The 22354-nt window shown below is 40.9% G+C and overlaps 1 protein-coding gene and 1 pseudogene across 2 annotated transcripts in view; both read left to right on the top strand.

Annotated features, from left to right (window-relative positions):
- RCAN2 (regulator of calcineurin 2) overlaps positions 1–22354 on the top strand; it is a 250579-nt gene that overhangs the window by 181702 nt on the left and 46523 nt on the right. The window lies entirely within an intron of this gene.
- LOC138396075 (U2 spliceosomal RNA) lies at positions 19210–19346 on the top strand (annotated as a pseudogene).

Genomic DNA, 22354 nt, shown 5'->3' with positions numbered 1-22354 from the left:
AGTCACCACCACTTCAGAGGTTGTTGTAAGGACCAAATGACATAACATGTGTAACAGCCCTTAGCACCACACCTCCCTCATAGCCAGTGCTCAGTAAGTACAGCGTTATCCTTAGTGTGGCCAGGTTCTCCTGTGCCCGCCATCAATGCCCTATTTCAGGTGATACCATGTTTAGTGACAAAATCACTTCTTAGTTTCCTAAAGTAGTAAAGCAGGAAACAATCCTAAAAATGATATCATTAAACACCAAGAATTTGTTTAGGTCCTTTTGAGTGGCAAAAAAAATAGAGACCAAAAAGCTAGCTTATGCAAAAAGGGTAATTTTCTGAAAGGATGCAGGAGTAGCTAATGCAATCACAGCAAAATCCAAACAACAAAACTGCAGAAGGGCAGAAATCAGGGCCACCCTGGTGACCTGGGCATCACTGTTAGTGTGACTTAGCTCTACTGTCTCCCGGTACTGGGACCCAACACGTCACTTGAAGTCTAATACAGCATTCATACTTAACCTGTTCAAAACAGAACTTTGGTGTTTTCCCCCAATAAATCTACTCGTCCCACCATCCTCTCCAGTTCGGGAAATCGTACTATCGGCCACCCAGGCTCTGAGGCCACAAACACAGCAGTCGTCCTCGGCTGCCCTCTTTCCCACGCCGTCCACATCAGCAAGGCCTATTGGTTTCACATCCGAACTCCTCTTCTCGCCAGCCCTCCTCCGACTTGGTCCCCTCACCACCCTTCTAGACGCTGCAGGGGTTTCCTAAAAGCTCCCCTCACTTCCACACTTGTCCCTCTATAATCCAGTCCCAGCAGCCAAAGTGATCTTTCGAAAACACAAAGTGGGTCATGTTACTCTATACACAGATTCTCCACTGCCTCCCTGTTGCACTTACGATAAATTCCAAACACTGACCATGGCCTACAAGGCCCTACGTGATTCAATCTATTTATCCAAAATCTCCACAAGCTCACCCTCTTATTGGTCTATGCTTCAGGGCACATTGGTCTCTTTTCTGTTCCTGCCTGGCACGATCTTCCCTAGATGTGCTCTGTGGCCGGCCCCCTCTCACGACCTCTGCAGAGAAGTCGTTCTCACCACCCAACTGAAGTAGCTGTTCCTGACTCAACTACTCCTCATCACTTCGCTATTCTTACATTTTCACTGTTGCATGGGATCCAATATATTCTTATTTGTTTGTCTGTTGTCTATATCCACCAACAGAATGTGAGCTCCAGGAGGATACCAGCTTTATCAGTCTTGTTCAACAGAGGCTAGAACAGTGCCTTGGGTAGGCACTCAATAGTTATCTGTTAAATGGATGAATGTGTTAAGTTGGTTACGAAATGTTAAATACTAGGGAGAATCTGGTTATCCTAGCTTAGGGGATGTTTACTCCTGGATCATTCACCTCTGGCCAAAGTCTCAGGGTCCCTGAGCCCAGGCACAGCTATCTGGAGGGCCATCCCAGTATACCTTTGCAGTCCTAACAGCCATCCTGAGACAGCTTAGTCTCCATTCTACAGATGCAGACACTGAGGCCCAGACTGAATAAGAGCCATGCTCAATTATTGAGTCTGTCATTTTTTTGTTAGTGGAGCATGTTTCATCTATTCTTGTTGAAACATCTTCCGCATCTCTGTCTTTAAAACCCAATGGTGTTAACTGCATGTTGATAAATATTTTCCTTCATCTACACCTACTCTATGTTAACACTAGTGCTGGAATTCTCATTTCCTCCTACAAGAAAGAAATATGGCCCAGATTTTTATTGTGGGACAAGATGTTTCAGCTTTCCCACGCCAATTTTTTTGTTGTTGGTTTTGGGGGCTTGGGGGGGGCACATATGATTTTTTTGAATAACAATAGAGTCTTGCTATCTTGAGTTACTAAAATCTTAGTTAAAATAGCCTATCTTTGTTTTGTTTTGTTTTTTGTTTTGTTTTTTTAATTAAGGCCTAGCACTTGCTGATGAATTCTGGAAATAGGTTTCCATTTTAGTTTCTTCTTCTAGCTAAATGAAATCTTCTGAATGTGGTTATTTAATAGTGAAATATGTACCTAATCAGTGGCAAGAATTCAAACCTATTTTTAGCTAGTTAGGATTCATATACAGCTTTCAGTTGAATATTCTTGCTCACTTATTATTCTATTTTTGCTGAACTCCATCTAAGGAAATAACTGCCATAGCATATGCTTTCAAAGAATAAAATTAAAAGGTGTTAATAAATTTGGTTAAGCAGCTCTATAGTATATGAGGCAAAATACAAAAAAAGACTAATTCAGTTTTATTTCCTAGTCTTATGTCTCAGGAATCTGTGAGTTATTTAATAGGGAGATGATAAAGAAATTTAGAGATAATTATGGTTATTGTATATTTTAAATTTTTATGTATTATATAATAAAACTTTAATATAGTCAATCCAGCTTTTTCTGATTAGTGTTTGCATGTTATATCTTTTCCCATTCTTTGACTTTACACCTATAATGGCTTTGTATTTAAGATGAATTTCTTGTCAAGGGAATATAGTTGAGTGTTGCTTTTTTAACCAATTTGACAATCTTTGCCTTTTAATTCAGTTGTTTAGATCACTTATATTTAATGTAATTACTGGTGTGGTTGGATTAAAGTCTACTACATTTTTCATTATTTTTTGTTTCGTTTGTTTTTATTCCATTTTTCTTCTAGTTTTTTGCTCACTTTTGTATTAATTGAGCATTTTGTTTATTTCATTTTACCTTAACTATTGGTTTCTTCTAATATCTATTTTAAAATTTTTTATCAGTTGCCCTAGTGTTTACAATATACATGCAATATATACCTTTAATTAATTAGTTTATTTTCATGTATATGATAAAAATTTAATATAATTAGATTCTAAATCATTGGTACAATCACCTTATAACCAATTTAGTACTGAAGCTGTCTTTCAGTTCCTATGTTTATATTTTTTAATAATTATATTTATAATTATAGTAATAAATAACAGTTACTGAGCATTTATTGTGCTCATTATTGTAAAAACTTTTACATTTATTGACTCACTTACTTAATCCTCACAGCAACCCAATGAAGGCAGATCCTATACATTTATTGCCATTTTACAGATGACAAAAATGAGGCAGAGAGAAGTCAAATAACTTGACCCAGGTTTCAAGGCAATAAGTGGCAATATTACTGTTATTTTAGGAGAAAAGAACAGGATAGGATTTAATCCATAAATGGGGGGGAGGGGAAGGGAATACAGGCTTCTTAGTAACTCAAGTTTTCATGCAAGAAAAAGAGGAAAACCTATATTTTCAGGACAGGATGGTAGTAGTGAGCCACACGCAAACAATCCTATGTAAAGAGGCCGGTATCCAATTAGCACTGTGGACTGCTGCTGATTTGAACTGCACCGGTTTTGCAGTTTGTATCTAATTTGAACATTTGTTTTATAATTTATAAGAGCTTTAAGAATAAGGTGGTTATAGCTAGTTCTACATTCATGCATATTTAAATAACATTAAAATAAAAATAAGTTAAGTCAACACTAGGGATCATTGTATGTGATCTATGGTACTCTTCAGTTCAAAGGCACACTGGCCTCCTGAATGTGGTAAGATTGTCACAGGTACCTTGATGTTGCTCGCATGTAGATGAGTGGTTTAAATGCTTCTCAACTTTAAATTGTAAGCTTAATGCAGAGATCCTTGAGAAGACTGATGAATTGATGACATCTGTCTATGTTTTGTTCAGGTAACTTTGCTCTAGTGTTTTGAGACATTCTATGGAGTCCAGCCAGGAGGACTCTGGTTCCAGTCCTGAACCTATAGCAAGTCTCCTACCATCTTTCTGAGACTCGCTTTTCTCATCTATTAAATTGGGCTGGGGCCTACCCTGCAGGGTTATTGTGATTTTGAGTGAGATAATGCAAATTATATATTTGATACAAAGGAGATAACCAAACAGTAACATTAATATTGTTATTATTGTTATTGCTGCTGCCACTGCCATGAATCAGTCATCTCTGCTGAGAGCAACCTCGTACCAACTTCTGTGTCATAAGCTACAAGTCCCAAACTGGGTGTGGTGGCATGCACCTGTAGTCCCAGCTACTTGGGAGGCTGAGGCAGTAGTATTGCTTTAGCCCAGGAGTTCAAGTCCAGTCTGGGCAACATAGCAAGACCCCATCTCAAAAAAAATAAATAAATAACTTCAAGTTCTAAAAATGTTTGTATTGGAGGGACCACCAGTACTGGTGCCCTCTGGAGCCATATGCATTGATGGTATGACCCTGAGAATCTACCCTTCAGAACTTCATGGTCAGATAATATTTTAGCTTCTACTCTTTTAAGTCGGGTAATTTTTTTAAACCAAGAATCTCTAACTGTAATTAGTTTTATGCTATTTACCAAAGTGAGGGAGAATCTTTTGGCCCATGATAATATTAAGGTTTACCAAAATCAGAAAAATTACTGGTTTAGCATAAGTGCTGGTAATACTGCATTGTAAAAATTAGGCCATTAGCAGAGAATGCAGTTTAAATTCGACAAGCCTAAGCCAGACCTCTGAGAGTGCAGCACCTGGTTTGCTCGATGTTGCCATCACCAGTACACCCAGCCCTACAGCATTATTTTTAATTTGAACATAGACATGATGCTACACTGAGTAACATCTATGACCTCATATCAAATTAATCGTATTTACAACTGGGAGCAAATATTGGCTGTGTTGGGAAGGCATGTAAAATACCCCACAGTATTGAAGGACGTGTATTTCTTATAAATTATTTAATTATTTTTGGTATTTTTATTTCCTTCTAAGCTGCTGAGAAGATAATTGCATTTTAGAAACCACGACATTAATATTAGGCATGCTGTCACTGAGCAATAGAATAGACTTTGTAATGCAATTTACATAAATTAATGACTCCCCTCTGGTGTATGTTGGATCTTCAGGACTTAACTAAAGCTTTCAAGCCAGTTTGATGTTCGGCAGAATATTAAGCAGGTGAAATTTGTTTCAAGGTGTTCCAGTTCCATTTTCACTCACTTTGTACCTCATTTGGGGGGAAGTTCTCACCTCAGACTGTTCTTTTTCTTCCCATTCTCTCTATAAAATGTTGGGGGGCTTAATTAAAGAATTACATCCTAGTGATATTCACAGCAAACTAGAATTTATTCTTTTATGTTAATTACTTTTAGCTGGAAACATTCTGAAAATGTGTTACATATTTTTCTGTCTTAGTAAATAGAATAAATGAAAAGAATGGAGTTTCCTTAGTAACTCAAAGAATGAGAGACTGTTACTCTTTATTTCCACCAGAATGATTAGATCCATCCAGGGGTGGGGAACCTGTGGCCTTCTGATATCAAGATTGTTCTTTTTAAGCACCAAAGGAGATTTAAAAAAAAAAAAAAAGCTTCATCTTTCTCTGCTTCACCCTTTTAATAAAAGGATTTGTTCTGTAGAAGTTGGATTCAGTCAAAAGGCTGCACTTATGGACCTAGAAGGCCACATGTAGCCTATGTTCTGCCCCTCTGCCTGTGGGAAATCCTAGGACTTCTTAACATTTCTGTTTTGGGGAGACAGCGGTTGATTCTACCTGTCTGGACTGTGCAGTGGTTGTCATTTCACTAACAACTCAGACTTCAGGTTGGTCAGCACTTCTGCACCCTCTGGGAGGTACAGGAGAGGCATTGGTGACATAGGACCCTCTCACCATACCAGGGCTAGGAAGCTGTACTCTGATTGCTCCCTTTCTGAGAGTAGCCTCACTTCCTCCCTCCCTCTGAAGTGACAAGAGCCTGCATCTTCTCATCTCACTGGCCTGGCAGAGCCCATGCTGAGCTAATCAGCGTCTGCAGAACCTTTTGCACTAAAATCCTTTCTTGCAAAAATTGGATGCCCCACTGGGGTGCCTGCTGCAGTGAAGGGCTGCCAGTTCTGCAGAGCTGTGCAAGTTCAAGATCAGGCCCTTGAAATATAATAAAGAGACCCTACAAGTAGTATGGAGCCTTGATCAGGAAGTTCTCCTGAAGGGATTTCGTTTGCACTGTAAGGAAAGAAAGTGAAGAAGGAATTTTAGAGTGTGTTTTGTGGATGCCCCTGGGTATAATGGAAAGAGACAGGGTCTGACCTTTTCGAAGCCTGGCTCTAAACCACTGTGTGACTTCCTGCCTGTGTGGCTACTCCATCCAAAGCAGAGACTGACAGCGGGAGAAATCTACAAGAGAACCTTTTTTTAAAACTTATTGGATAAGAAGGCGGCTCAGTGTGGGAATGAATCTTGTCATAGGTGATTGATAACTCTTTTATGCCATTTATCTTTTCCTGGAGATTTCTGGAACATCATAGACACTTGTTTAGGAAATATTTGTATCCAAATAAGAAGCTAAATGATGGGTCAGATGGCCTCTGGGTATTCTATAACTTTATCCCATGCTGCCATTCCTCCCTTCATTATGATGGAATTTTCAATTATTTATAGGGAAGATAAATTATTTTAAATTTTAAACATGTGTAATAAAATATGAAATTAAATGACATACAAAGAATTACAAACTAAATAAATGCAACCTTTAGGAAAGAAAGAGAAACATAAGTGTTTATTTGTTTATTTGTTTATTAGGTATCTTCAAAGTCAGATGGGACATACTAAGGATTAATTAAACCCTCTACCTAACATAATTATTTTTAAGTCAGAAGGGAATGTGTGATGCCAAAATATGTCACCAGGGTAAGCGACAAGATGTGTCCTAGGGGACATTGCATTGGTGAAATCTTTACAGTCCAGTGAATGACCCTCCACTTTTTTGACTTAGAAACCTGGTATTATCCATATTCCAAAAGTGGCTCAATCTCCACTTACCACACGCATGCTAAGCACACGCAGAAGAGACTGATTGTGGAAACCAGAAGGCCATTTTCCTAACATGCAGTGAGAAATCTAACCACCAAAAAAACTAGACAATTCACATGATCTGACCAGCTTTCCCTGTAGGGAAATCAACATGGCAGAGCAAAGATCTCACACACACACACACACACACACACACACATATGCACACGGAGATACTGGACTGCAAACCCACACAGGCTGGCTCTCCAACACTCTTTACCATTGCACAAAAGGTACCCTGGTAGTCAATGAGTATTGTTGTTTTAAAAAAATTGTCCCATTTCTTTTTCTTATCCTACTTCCCTACTTCCTTCCCTCCTGTTTCACTGAAAAAAGTTTTTATCCTTTGGCCTGAGAGAACACCTGTGTCTGGATCCTCCCTCCTGCTGCCTCCCCAGGTTGATCAGCTCTCCCCCTCTTATCCCTGAATCTTCAAACCTCCTCTCCCCTGGCTCCTTCCTCTCAATTAGCAAACTTGCTCAGGTTTCTCTCATCCTAGCAACCGATGCTCTTTTGATGCCGTAGTCCCTCCAGCAACTTCCCATCTTTTTGCCTTCTCTTAACTACTAAGGGTCTCTAAATAGTAGACTGTGTTTCCTCTGCGTGCTTGTCTCCCCTCTGTCAGCTGCAGTCCTTCCTTCACCCCTGGCCTGCAAAACTGCCTTAGCTTCCTGCCAACTCTGATGGACACTCCGCTTCTCAGTCTCAATCTGCCCCCCTCCTCAGCCTTTGACACAGGCGAGCCCTCTCTACTTCATGAAACGAATTTCTCCCTGGGCTTCTGTGGGGCTCTCCTTTTCTGGTGTTCTCCTCTTCTCCAGCTACTCCTCTTCTCCATCCTAATCTTCCCTTCCTTCATCCCTCTCTCCAACGCCAGCCTTCCTGGTTCTGTCCTTAGCCATCAGCTCATCTCTCAGTCTCTCTTACCCAATTCTGACTTCAGGTTCCACATGTTCCAGGAAGCCGATGGCTTCCCTGTCTGCCTGAGGCCAAGCTCTGTCTCCTAAAGCCCCTATCTGTGCGGGAACTGTGGGCTGGACATCTCCACTTGGACGTTCCAAAGGCACAACGAACACACCGTGTCTGGGGTGGAATATCTCCTGTGTTCATTGCTGCACATCAGCTGCTCCCCCAGATTCACAGAGAGTCTGGGGGCCACCCGGCTCCTCCTTCCTCCTGTGCCCCTTTTCCATGGATTTTCCCTGCTTTGAAGTCTTTTCTTTTCCATCCTTCTGCTACCAACTTGGCCCAGGTCCACACGTTTTCTCTTTTGATCACTGCAGCAGTCCCTAAATGCGGCCTTTCTGTCTTCACTCTCTCCCCTCCGGTTCAGCCTGCACATCACAGATAAATTACTATTGCCCTTTTAAAAAAACAACTTTAAAATATGAAAGTGATACATGCTCCTGCTATTTTCTTAAGCCTTGGAAAATGCCAAGGAAAATAAAAGTTTCCATTACCTTAAAATTCAGATATAATTATGGTAAACCTAGTGATGCATGTCCCTCCCGTTTTAAAAGAAATACATGCATATTTTTTCTAATCACCATTGGGATTATGCGCCATATATCGCTTTGTTGCTTGATTTCCTCACACAACACATAGGGCATTATTCCATATCACTAGAATTTATTTTAAAATATGATTTTAATGACTATCTCCTAGTTTAGAAAATGAAATGCATGAGCCATAATTTAACCACTCCTCTATTGTTGAGCATTTGGGTTGTGTCCATTTTTGTTTAAATCATTTTAATTAACAGTAAGTGAATAACTTGTGCTTAAATCTTTAACTCCTCCTTCTCACTATTTCCCTGGGATCAATTGCTAGCAGTGGAACTACTGGGTTAAAGAATATGAGCATATTTGAGTTTTTTGATATATTTTTTGCTCAGTTGCTTTCCAGAAAAGAGATAACAAATCATTGCCTTTGTAATGCGTGAGACTTGATGTCTCACTCACATGTATAATTGAATATTCACGTTTAAATAATATATTTTCTGATTCAGTAATTGGAGAATAAAACCTTGATATTTTCTAAATGAAGTTAAGCATGTTTTCACATTTATTAGCAATTTGTTATTCTGCAATTGCCTGTTCTTGTTTTCAATTTGTCTTTATAGTAAGGTTTTAGTTATTCTAGTAGTAGTAGTAGCTGACATGAGTGAGCAGTCATGCTGAAATTCAAGCCTTGCTAAAAAATCCTTTACTGTTCCCTCTAACTCTCAGGGTAAGGTTGAACCCCCTTAACTGGACACACGGTGCCCCCTATTACTGTGCCCTTGACTGTCTGTCTGCCCTTGCTGCGCCAAGATGCGCAAATACACTGCAGGCTATTCTGAACTATTTCCAGCTCTCAAAATAATGTATTTGTTCTTCATGCCTCATGCCTTTGCAACGTGCTCTTTTTTCTGCCCAAATCACCGCTGTCCACCTGCCCCCGGCTTTGCCTCCCTGACTCCCACTCACCTCCCGCTAGCTTGAGAGTTACCCACCTAGGGTGGGAACTGCTCTGGACCTGTTAGTCTGAAGGATGTGTCCCCCACCTATGCTTTCAGAGCATCTGGGCAAGCCTCTCTCACACCCCTCGCCACACTGTATTGTCTGTCCTCATGAAGGAGGCGAGTGTTTTGTTTCTGCTTCCCCAGGGACTCACAATAGCCAACAGATGGTGGATATTCAATAAATGTTCAAGAAAGAGGGCGAAGAATGAATGAAGCTGTCATTCTTCATCTAAAAATAGCTGTACTTGCCCTTGGAAGTTTATCCCAATTTGCATTTCTTATTTGGATATTATAATAATATGTGCTGGCCCAAGTAGGTAGAGCTGTAGTATTTTGCTAATCTATTCAAGTCCCTGTATATAGAATGTACGGTTGCCATACAGCTAGTATCTGTACTCACCCTTCAAGTTGTACAAAAAGAATTCTTTGGCATGAATTAGATTTCTCCAAAATTCATTTATTATTACGAACAAAAAAGTAGAAATTATAAGTTTATGAGGTCAGCTATCACGGCATTTGATTTCTCAGCTTAATTCTAAGGACAACACAGTGAGGTGCTAAGAACATAGAGAACGGCAGGATGGATGGGTGGATGGTAAATAAACCTAAAAGTTCACTTGTCAAGTAGAAAACAGATTAATTTGGAAAAGATAAATTTGTCTGTTATCTAAGAATGCTTCTGTGTAATTTTACATCTAAGAATGCTTTTGTATCATTTCTGCGGACCATATGAGTTTCAATTAAATTACATACTAAAAATTTAAAAAATGTGAAGCTCTAAAAGGGAAACTGGCAAAATTTTACTTTGCAAAATTTTAGGACAAAATAAGAAAAAAAAAAATTCCCAAGAATCTGGCAAGTAAGATAGCATAGTAAGAATATACCCAAATCTGTTCATTATATTAGGAATCCAAGATTAAATTTTGAAACACATTGGTCTTGAAGAAAGTTGAAATAATAACTGCATGCCTGTAATTTACTTGGTCAATTTGCTTAATTTGAGGGCCAACCAATCCTCTCAAGTACCATGAGCCAAGTCTGTCAGTGTCCGTACCCTCCCCTCTTGGTAGCTTTCCCAGCAGTGCTGGGGTATCTTTTCCTCCCTGTAGAACAGGAGATAACTGATGTTGGTGTTGTACTAGTTGCCCCACTGAATAATTACAAGTTAGTGTAAGAAGTTAGCTGACCAGGCAGTTTCAAGGGGTATCTGCATTTGAAGCCTATTAATTCCAGTTGCAGAGTGTAAGAAATTTTAGGCATCAATAAGCAACTAGAAAGATGGCGCTATTAGTGCTGGTGGCTGAATGCTGTCTGCTCCTTCATGCTTCTGTGCTTTTGCCAGTGCTAGGCTGGCACTAATGATGCCTAAAACATCATTCACCCCTTCAGATTCCCTCCCCATCAGCCAGGGACTCCTAGCAGACCAAGGAAGTCCGTGCGCCACTTGGTAATGAGGGTTCCTTCCTAGGCGTGCCTGGTGCACCACCAAACTGCACTTCAGGGGCAGGTGTGTCCTCAGAAGACACTGATGCAGGGACAAGCTGCAGAATCACAGAACATTGTGTTTAGAAAATGTTTTGTCCTAAGTAAAGGCGACCTTGTCTGTGAGGAGAAAAATAGAATTTAAGGGGCATATTTGGATGAATTTTTTTTTTTTTTTTTGTTATCAAGAAAAAGACACTAAAAAAAGGAAAGAAAGAAAAAGACACTGCAAATATCATCTGGTTTCCTAAAGCACTCTCCACTCTGAACTTTGCATCAAACACTGCAGCGCCCAGAGGGGGAACTCCTTGAAGCTAAAGGCACCGGATGCCACTGGCGCTGTAGGCGACCTTTGCTCCCACTGGGGCCCTGGTGTCACTCACAGCCTCACGTCACACTCCTGTCACGCAGCAGCATTCTTTCCCCTCCGTGCCCTACCCCACTTTTTCTTCTTCCCACCCTTCTTGCTTTCCTTTAAAAAGCAAAAATAACAGCAGTGACAAAACTGGTATTTTATATATTTTTTTTTTAAATCTTTTGGTTCCGCTGAATTCAACTTTTGTTTTAAACTCTGTCATTGAGTTTTCAAGATATAAACGAAAGACCTCTTAGAAACACAGTGATTAAATCTCTCCTTATTTCATACCTAAAGCCCCTCTTCTCCTCTTCCACCCTTTTCTAGACCTCAGCAAAGTGCCTTCACCTCCCCTGAACTTTTAACTCCTCCTACTCGAACTCCAGCTTCCCGTTAGGTATGGGTTGTAACAGGCCGCAGTTACTGCACAGTGCTCTGTGGGCCAGTCCTGGTTGTGCTACTCTTAGGCTTTTATGCCAGGGATTGTGAGGAGACAGTATAATACCAATTTTCCTCTTTCCCATGAGTTTTAATCAGACTCTGAAATTCCACATAGAAATTTCATAATTTCTCCAAAGTAATTTTACTGCAACCCTATGGTCCTGATGTTGCTACTGTATTTCCAAATACTTACGTTGACTGGATAAGATACAATTTTTCTTTCAGGCTTCCGTCTTCATGATTTTAATCACATATCTTTGGTTCCTATTAACTTGACAGCATGATATTAATACGGCACTAGTGATTCATTTATGCTTTTCCTGAATTTTCAAGATAGATATTTTTCTATTTTGTTTTTTTCTTTATTATTTTAGGCACAATGATGTACTGATATGTAAAATTCTTCTGGGAACAATAATTCATAGAAAATATAAGGGTGATCGTTATGAGAGAAGAAAGAGTTCAAATAAAGTTCAGATGCTACAGGGTTCCATTTATCATTGAACAGAACAATAAACTAAGAATAGACAGAGTGGCTTCCTATGAAGTTCATTCCAATTAGTCTTTTTGTATTTTTCTCCTTCTCATCATTTAATATCTCAGCACTGATTTATAATGTTGTTCATTGTGTTTACTGCACAAGATATGATAGTTGTTGATTCTATCTGTAAAATTAGTTCTTTCCTAATTTGCAATAATACACGATTTTCTATATTTTTCCTGCATATCCCAAGAGTACTGAATGGATAAAATTCTGTATTTAGAGTACAAGCTAAGCCACTTCGGCAGGAGACCTGAAGATGCAGGGGCTTACCTAAGGAGGAAACACGTTTTTTTGCATCACAATTCCAAGGCAGCTGGCAGTCCATGGTGGGTCAGTAGCTTTGCTCCACGGTGTCATTCAGGGATCCTGGCAGCAAGCCCTATCATACTCTGTCCATGGTTCTGTCTGTGGGTGTGGATCTCAGATAGCTGCTTCAGTTACCTCTGTTTCCCAGCCTTAGGGAAGGAAAGACATGAAGTAGAGGACAACCAGGTTTCTTTAAAAATGAGATTGAGAAGTTTCATGCTTCACATCCACTTGCATCCCAGTAGCTCAAACTTGGTCATTTGCCCATGTTTAGCCGCAGAGGAGGTTGGGAAATGTAGTCTCTAGACGAGCAGCCATGTTCCCTGGGAAGCTTATGGAACTGCGAGCTTCCCACGTATGTAGCCCAGTGACAGAAATACGATAGTTCTGCTTTAAATAGGCAAGCCTCACATATGTGTTCTCTGTACAATTGCAAAAGTAGAAGAAACGACGTTAACAAGCCCAAGCTTGATGTTACACTTACTTCACACATATTTTTTGAGTTTACTCCCTGTTGGACATCGTGCCAGGCACTGAGAATACAGTGACATCTGTGTTGGCCTCTGACCTTGTGGAGCTTTCGGTCTAGCAAGCTGACAGGCACTGATCAGAGGACCACAGAGATATGTTATTAGAACTGGGATAAGGAAGGACACTAAGCAAAGGGCACCCTGCCCAAGGTCACCTTTGTGAGCCAAAAGATAACTTCGGGGTTGAAAGTGGAAATCTAGGAATAAATAACTGGATCAGGATTTTGGGAAACTTTCCTTCACTCCCCATTTCTGCTTTTTCTGTTTCCTGAGAAATGCAGATAACTTCTCCAGCATGTTTAGGTACGAGGGGAAAATAACACCAGTCTGTTCAACCTCTAATCATCCATAGGTTGAGGATGCTGACTTGTATTAGAATTCTCAAAAGGGGTCCACAGAGGGGGTATAGAAGGTGGTATAGACCTGCTTTACAGGTATAAGGGTGTTATGGAAACCACAAGGAGGCTGTTTGCCACACAAAGATCCAATTATTGAGACAACAGGACTGCCAAGGAAGAAAGGAATTTTTTTTTCTCTTTTTTTTCATTCTTTTTTGTTTTAAGATTAGTCAAGTGCAGTAGTGAGAAGGGGGAAAAGCAGCAGAACAAGGAGTTCAATCTGCCACTGACTGTGAATGATGTCTTTTCAGGAGAATGGGAGAAGCTGCCTCAAATCCATCTCCCACTGAAAGAGGCCATGGGCTTTTTGAGGAGGGGCCACGTGCATTGGGGCAGGTTGTGGTGTAACTAACAGGGGCCCCTATGTGTTGGGACAGGTTGTGGGGATGCTGAGTCTTTGGTATCAGGAAGTCTGCCCAGAGGCCTTCAGAATCTGGCTCCCTTGTCTTGCAGAAATTCTGCCACTTCTGGGAAATAACTCAGAAAGGTCAAGTACTTAGTTAAATGTTGCAGGGTTCTGGTCATCATGCCCTACTGGCCTAACAGTCTAAATCATGAGAGGGAAAGGATTATAAAAAACATATAGGGCTCATTGAAATTTGTTCACAGAGCCAGTTACAGAGGCAGCCACCTGGGGGTCATAACCAGGCATCCAGTGAGCACCCCTCTTTCCATGTTCACCCCACTCCTTGCTTGGTGGCGCCTGGGATTTCTTAAATGGGAAGGATTCCTCAAGACAGAGAAAGCTTCAGTACGGAGAAAGCTCATTGACTCTCCAAAAGCCACCGCCATGTTTACTTATTTCTTTTAATGGTTTAATTTTAGCTGACTAGTTCTTATTATTTTTTCATAACTGCTTTTTATGGCACATGCAGTTCCTCTGGGAATTCCCTGTTGCTGCAACTTGAGAGTGAAGGGCAGAGAGAGGGAGCCCTGGGGCAGAGGGATTGCCTGTGCCCTTTGCCAATTCTCGAAGAGGAGGAACTCTCAGGAGTATGTTCATATCTTCATACGATGAATGAGCATAAGACCCTCCCTCCCTGTAAGAAGAAAAGAGAGAGTGGGATTCGGGGTGAGGGAGGATAAACATTCATGTCCCTAATTTGCATTGTGCTCTGCCATTCACAGAGCACTTTCATACGGGATGCCCTTTCTGACTAGCACACTAACTCAGCCATGTAGGAAGGCCAATGTCATCTCCAGCTCATAGATAGGGAAAGTGGTATCTAAGAACAGCTATTTGCTTACAGAATCCACTGCCTCTTCCAGGAGTTCCATACTCCTTCCAGAACATTTATAAAAAGAGGCCCTAAACCAGGACCTGGGGAAAATTTCACGCTTTGGCCTCACAATTTGGCTTTGAGTCTTCTCTAAAGAGGTTAAATTTACGGCAATGAAAGCCTATTCAATGTGTTTGTACTTAAGCATCATGAGTATTTTACTTCTGTGAAAGGTTTTGAGTCTGAAATTCAATCAAACAACATTAGATGAGCAGGGACCCATGATGAAAGTCATGCCTCTGCTAATGACATCACAGGACAGAGGGATTCGTTTAGTGGAAGGTTCACTGTAATCTAAGAGTGGAGGATGTGTGCATATTTTGGGGAGGCGGGTGGCATAGCAAGAAAGGAAAAGGTGTGTGTAAGCATTGAACCCTCCCAGGGTAGGGGCCTGTCTGATCCATCCTCCTCCACAGAGAGCCCAGCACAGTCCAGAACTGGGCCCCATAAATGCTTGTGTAACTGAACAGAAAAATTTAACAAGCTAAATAAAACCCACTTCTGCTGTGATACCAGCAGAGTGTGGTCACTGAGAGCTGCTACCTGTGGAGTCACTCTGTGTGTAAGTCAAAGTCGGTGGTGCTGGGTGTGCTCTCATCTGTTAACCTCCTTCTCGGGGAAACTTGTGTCCACACAAAAGGGCTCCTCCCAGTCACTGTCGTGCCACGATAGAAGGTTCTGCAGCCATTTCCTTCCTAGATAACCACACATAGTAAGGGTTCTTTGCCTGGTTATGTAACTGCCTAGGCATGTCTATTCTTCGTCAGCCCCCAGAGAGAAATTGTTGGAGTATCCTATGGCTCCCATAAGTCCTGTACATGTCTTTAGTTTCTTAAAGATCATGCCAATCCCACCATACCAGCCTGGAGGATCCATCTTTGTTCTGGCCAAAACGGAATGTGATGCCTTTCACTTTTCCTTTCTATCGTATACTTCTGCTAGCTGTCCTTGGAAAATTGTATTGTTGTGTACAGATACTACATTTGTGGGGAATTTTATATCTGTATTTTCCAGCAACAAGAAGAAATGCATACTATATTATAGCTATTAATATTTACAATAACTACTCCTTGTTAATAACAGTCTATATGCCAGGAGCTTCACACAGCTCATCTTTAATTCTCACAATGACCATGTGAGGTAATCATTATTATACCATTTTACCCAAAGAATGAGCTCCTTACCTAATATCTGTGAAAATGGCACAGCTAGAATTCAAGTCCGTCTAACTCCAGAGCTGCCTCTACAAAAAGTAGGTAAGGAAGACATTTTCCATAGTCAAATTCAGGTTGTGGTTATCTTCAAGTGGAACAACTTACCAATACATGCTTGTGGGCACCTACTAGGATGGTCTTCCTCAAATTTGACCCCTAGATCACCGGCGTCTGGGCCCCATCCCAGAAACACAACATTAGAACCTCTGTGTTTACAACTTTGGAATTGGCATTGTTAACAGCTCTCCAGGTAATCTTTACATTCCCAGAGACTGTACTAGGCCCAAAGCCTAGAGCAGTGTTTCTCAAAGTGTGATATTGGGCCACTTCCATAAGATCATTTAGAGTGATTGTGTAAAATGCAGGGTCTCAGGCTCCATCCATGGAAACAGGATGGAGCCCAAGTTTGATTTATATTTTTAAATATGTATTTTATTAATCATTACATGTTAGCATTATGTACAGTTTTACATATACACACAGAACTAGGGATTCAATGGGGTTCTCAGTTGTGTGTGTGTGTGTGTGTGTGCGCGCGCCTAGGTATAGTTAAAGAAATTAAGACCCGGTCTCCATTAGTGAACTAATAAGTATTTGAGAAAGCAAGGCAAACACATATTGATCAACAACTAGACACTATAAGAGAGCATATAATCAAATGCTAACTGTGTGGTATAGAATCTGACTCCAGTAGGAGCAGATAAGAGAAAAATTAATGAGGGTTACAAGAATCAGGGCTCTTTTTATGTCTCAGGACATATCTTACTGGCTGGGTATTTAATACTTTCTCTAATCCAATAATTCATGAGGACTGCAATGACATACGGTTTTTCCCAAATAAACTGCAGGAAAGAACTGTGTCAGCTCCTCAGAGTCCGAGTTGCGGGAAAGCGGTAACCAGGAGGTGCTGGCACTGATGTGACGCAGGCTGCGGGTGCCACGTGGCTGGCTCTCTACCTGGGTGACTCACTCAGGCACCGGCCTTTTGGCCTTTCGTCACTCCTGACTCAGGCTCCTCCCTCAGCAAAAAAGCTGCAGGGCTGCTCAGGAATAGTCAGGACCCAAACGTCAGTTCCTCCTGTACCAAACGTCTGCTGCAGCGGTACCAAATCTGACTAATGAGCGCGTCACCTGGGGAGCTCCTGCAAACTAACATTCTGGTCTCTTGAGCTTTATTAAAATGAGTGGTTTTTCTTCCCTTTACCAATTTTAGATTTTATGTTTGCGAGTCACTCCCTTCTAGCCATCATGACACTCTTTCTTCCAGGCCAGGAGGAACACTGGAGTGTCCTCTCTGGCTGGGTCATTTACCACCATTGCACTCATGCCCCCACGGCCCCAAGTCCCAGAGTGGGACAGTGACACCCACTCTGCCAGGACTCAGTGTCCCTACCCTACCCTAATGGCCACCTTTGGACTCCTAAGCCTGTCAACTAAATATTCAACATTTATTATAAACAAATGCACATTTCTTTCACACTTGACAGTTTATAAAGTAACAACTATGGTTAATGCAACCGTCCTTCCTACCCCCAAACTTTAGTCAAGAACTTCTTTTAACTCTCCTTAGAGAATTCTAGATTTGAGTCCAAAGTGCTCAGGAGTGTGGAGATAACTTTGGTTGGAGGCCACTGATGATCAGCTCCTTCCCAATGCAGCTCTAGTTACTTCAGATTCAAGATCTTTCCTGCAAAGACTACAGCTGAACCACCCTCCCTCCCACCACCCCCCCCCCCATGCCTGTGCTGACCTCCTAATGGAGACAGTTCAAGCTATTCCTCAATTATATAGAAAAACAAGGACATATTCTCATGCTGTAACCAAGTTTACCAGAACATAATTTTAAATATATATATAAGTCACATTTCCCCATTTTTCTAAATCATCACCTGGCACCTGCAGAAAGATTTCTGAACACTTTGAGCATCACCCTAGCTCTGGAATAAGGATATCTTAACTCTGAAGTGAAGGCTTAGATTAGACAGCCCTAACTCTGATATCCTGAGGTTTCATTTTGTACATTTAATATTTAGAGGAAAAGAAAGACTTGACTTGGAGCCAGAACTCTGTCTTTGCCTCTGGAATTGGCTTTTGGAAAAGGGTGTGAAACTCTGTTTGCATTGAAGGCCAGGAAGGACCTCAAAGCAGTTCTCTGCCAAATTGATCTGCACATTTGGCCATCAATAACTGCAAGTGTAAGATTACTTATGGCGCCATCGTTGAATCATAAAGATGGATTGCCGTTCCTGCACTCTAGCTCAGCGGTCCATAAGAAGGCTTTGGTTTCACAGTGTGATTTAGAAAGCGAACACAAACATTTTCAGTAGATGAAGATAAGGTCTTTTTTCAGAGAAATTAAGGATTAAAACAGCATCATTGGGTCTTCACAAATCTGTGTGACCTATTTTTGAGCTATCAGTAACCACAGTAATAGACCAGGAACCCAAGTTGTTTGTTGGGTATTTGAATGTTTTTTTTTTTCGATAAGTATATAAATCATTGGGAGAAATGTGAATTATTCTAAAATATATATCATTACATTTTCTCTTTTATGTAATTAGAAAATTGTATTTGGGCAGTTGAGGACTTTGCTAGGCCCTGAGAAGATAGATATGAACAAGACAAAAACGGCCCCTCACCTCATTGTACTTCCAGGGTATTTGGTCCTCGGTGAAAGGAAGTTGTCATTAATGATAACAGTGGGAAGCAGATCAGCACAGTGGTTAATGGTGCAGGTGCTGGAGAAAAGCTGCTCCTTTTTAACTATGTGACCTTGGGCAAAGAAATTACTTAACCTCTCTGAGCCTTAGTCTCCTTGTCTATAAAATGGGGGCAATATTTACCTTATGAGTCTATTAACAAAATCAGAAAGATGATGCCTTGTAACATCTTTGGAATAACGCCTTTGCAGTGACCATTCAACATGAGATATCCCTGCTTATAAATAAATTAGAATAACTAATAAGAATGAACAGAAAAATAATAAAATAAGAGAAAAATATTTAGCTCAGTTCTCTTCCTCAAGATCCTTTCAGAGCACAGAGGAAACCATTTTTTACATGCTAATTGAAACTGAAAGCTGTTCCATTACTGCCAGCCTTTCCCTCTCTCTGATTAAATAATTTAGATCTCTCTTTTCACTTGCTTTAAAGCCATGCCTTCTTTCTGAACCACTAGCAGCTTCTTAGCCTTTGAATTCACTTTTGCAAGAGTAACTCAAAACCTATAGCTCCTTAAGCATCACTTGGGAAGTTTGTTTAAAACACACATTCCCATCGCTTCTCGGCCTTTTGGCTAAGATCATGTGTAGTATCTGTTCTTATCAGTTTAAAACACACATTCCCAGATGGCAACTCCGGGAATCTGTGTTTCTGGTATGCAAATCAAGGGATTTTCACGCACAGACCAACTGTGGTCACAGTTTGAGAAACTCTGTTCTTGAGAGCTGGCCTTGCAAACCTATAAAATAAAGGCAGATGCCATAAAATGGACATACATCCAGGGCTGTTAGTGGCCAGCACATACCTGTTAAAATGCCAAGCTAATTCCCTCCTAAGGTTCCTAAATAGCTGCGGCCTGGAGTCCCTGAATGTTCCTCTGCTCCTCCTCCCCCTCCCTCCCTCCACCCCAAACCTCAGCTGCCTGACCCTCCCAACCAACCAGCAACTAAAGAGGTAACAGCTAGCACAGCACGGGCCTCTGCTGTCGGGATATGGCCAATGTCTGCTCTAGAACTGTATGGATTGGTAAATATTTTTAATGCTGCCTTTGAAAATGACTGATTTTAGGGAAAAGATGACAGCTCTGTTCCTGGATAAAAAAGCTACACACACCCCCTTATGTACATGCCCCACATGTATGCACATGCGTGTGTGCTCGCACACCTCCCTGAGGCATCTGCAGCTTGCTAACCACTTTACTAAGAGTTCCTCAGTGTAATTAACACCCAACTTCTTACTGAAGAGGAAAAGGAATGGATGGCAGGGGCAGCCAACCCACTGGTTATGATGAATGAACTTCTCTTGCCTATTATTTTATAAGAAGCTACAGCCACTTGGCAGTAGAAGCAATTCTCCAAGACTCCATTGGAGCCAACAGAATCCCCTCTAAAATACAGCTCTGTAGGGAGAGCAAACCCTCTTAGTTCTTTACTTTAGAGCATGGTTATTGGGTGCCTGGGGATGCCTGCTATTTGCTCTTAGGAATTTAATTTACCTTGATGTGCACTTTTGCTTTTTTTTTTTTTTTTTTTTTTTGGTGTTCTTCTAACTTGCGGTGTTCATTTTTACTATGTTCATCTGTCTATGTCCTCAGCAAAGTCCTTTCAACTGTTAAGAGTTGACATCTTGTTAAGGTGCCATGTTCTGGTGTGCCAGTTCTTGGCTTAAAGAGATTAAAGTATTCATAATACTTTTCTGTTCCCTTTTTAAAAAATTATTTTCAGGGATAGTACATAAGGGATTCTGTGCCTTTAAATACTCCCTTGAACTGCATTAGTTCTGACTTCTCCAATTTAAAATGATTAATCACCTCACCTACACTGCCAAGTCCTGACTATTACAGCATTGTCCAGAGCTAGCCTAGCCAGGAGTTTCATCTTCCCTGGAATTGTCCTTGATATTTCAAAGCTTCTTGTGGGGTAAAGAGCATGCCACTGGGGGTACTAAGGCACGGGTTCCATTCCCAGTTCTACCATTAACCTGCTCTATGATCTGGGCCAAGACTGAATCACTCTGTGCCACAATTTCTTCACTAACCGTAAAGTGACAGTGTCTGAGAACATTTTTTATTGTCATGATTAGAGGGCACTACTTGCATTTAGTGGATAGAGGCCAGGGCTGGCATTAAACATCCTACAGTGCACACAACAAAGAATTATCTGACCCCAGATGTCAACCATACTGAGATTGAAATGAACCTCTCTACGACAAGGCTACTCTGCTGTGTATCTCCAAAGAGGGAGACAATTGGGCATTCTTTTGGTGTTGCTTGGTTGCTAAGGTACCCACATATGTCCATTAGGTTATAAAGCATTAAAACTATCAGGTGTGGGGTAGAGTGAGGACCAACAGCTCTCCTTGCCAGCAAACAAGACTTTGGCTTTTATTAATCAAGATGGGTAGAATGGAAAGGTTTCTAACTGTGCAAATTCTTACATTCCACTGAGAACACTTAGTACCTAATTCAAAGGGAAAAACAGATAAACAAAATCCCTGGCTTTACATTAAAATTACCTGGAAAGCTTTTAAAAATACCAATGCTCAGGCCTCAACCCAAGAGATTCTGGTTAACTTGGTGTGGCCTAGGTATTAATAGTTTCCACGCATAGCCAAAGTTGAGAGTCAGTGACTGTGTTTGGTGAGTAATTAATGAGTGGAATGAGTAGAATTGGTAGGAAGCAGCAGCTTTAGGGATGAGTTGATTAAAAAATAAGCAACCAGCACAGGGAACTTTCAAATACCTGCAATAGCTTTCCAGAGATGTATTATCTGAATCTAATCATGAGGAAACAGCAAGCAAATTTAAACTGAGGGACATTCTATAAAATACCTGGCCTGTATACTTCAAAAATATCAATATCAAAGACTGAGGAATGTTCCAAACTAAAGGAGACTAGAGAGGTGATAACTGTTCCACATATCATATGGGACTTTCTTTTACTATAAAGGACATTAATGGGACCATTGGCAAAAACCGAAAGTGGTTTTTAGATTATAATATTGTACCAGTGTCCATTTCCTGATTTGGGTAACTGTATAGTGGTTATATAAGGGAATGTCCTTGGTTTTAATAAAATATATTTTAAAACTTTGTGAGGTAAAAGGGCATTCTATCTGCAACTTTTCTCAGATGACTGAGAAATAAAGTTGCATGTGTGTAAGGCTGGGAGGGAGGAAAGGATAGAGCAAATGCATGATAATACGATGCCAGCATTTGGGGAATCTGGGTGGAGGGTACGTAGGAATTCTCTGTTTGACTCTATTCTTGCAACTTCTCTGTAAATCTTGAAATTATGCCAAAACACAAAGTTGAAGCAAAATACTTCAGAGGTTGATAGAAGGATCCTGTCTCTGGAGTCCTTTGGGGCAAAGATACTCGTCCACCTTTTAAGGATGACTTAGGTGACATCTTTTGTGCAAAGAAGAGGGAATGGAGAGAATGGGCAGGAAGTGCAGTGAAAGTTACCAGGCATTTTTTTTTTTATCATCATCATGATTATATTATAACCAGGGAAAATCCACTGTGACTGCTAAGCTAGGCGATCCCCCTAAACTGGACTCCTGATAGAGCTAAGTTGCCTCTGCAGATGGCCTCCCTCTTTGACCCTCAAATGTCAAATCAAGTTCACTAAGTCAGACTAGTCACCAGAAGTGCTGCAGCTACTTTTAGCTACCTTTGTCTCTACCATCCTCCTCTTT

The sequence above is a fragment of the Eulemur rufifrons genome, chromosome 15 (assembly GCF_041146395.1).
Source record: "Eulemur rufifrons isolate Redbay chromosome 15, OSU_ERuf_1, whole genome shotgun sequence".
Lineage (NCBI taxonomy): Eukaryota > Metazoa > Chordata > Mammalia > Primates > Lemuridae > Eulemur > Eulemur rufifrons.
The sequence above is the reverse complement of the archived record's forward strand: the minus strand, read 5'-3'. Positions and strand labels throughout refer to the sequence as shown.